The sequence below is a fragment of the Meles meles genome, chromosome 21 (genome assembly GCF_922984935.1).
Source record: "Meles meles chromosome 21, mMelMel3.1 paternal haplotype, whole genome shotgun sequence".
NCBI lineage: Eukaryota > Metazoa > Chordata > Mammalia > Carnivora > Mustelidae > Meles > Meles meles.
The window spans coordinates 8,877,559-8,877,848 of NC_060086.1; positions in this window are offsets into that span (position 1 = coordinate 8,877,559).

The following is a 290-nucleotide window of genomic DNA, read 5'->3' on the forward strand; positions in this document are numbered from 1 at the left end:
CCTGCTGAGTCAGGTCACCTGCTGGCTCCCACCAGGGCTCAGCTTGGAAGATCTGTCCATGTCTCTCCCAGAAGCCCCCCTCCCTGTAGAGGTGGGAGTGGCGGGAAGTAGGAGGGGACCACACACGGTGACTGTGGCGGTCACCCTGCTCCTGCAGTGTCCCCCAAGGACCGTGTGTTGGCATCTCTGGAGCGACAGCAGGGGCGATCACGACATCCGGGGCCTTTCGCCCTCCGGGTTCTGGTGTTGACTGTCGCCCACGTCCATGAATCCATCTGAGAGAAGGTTCA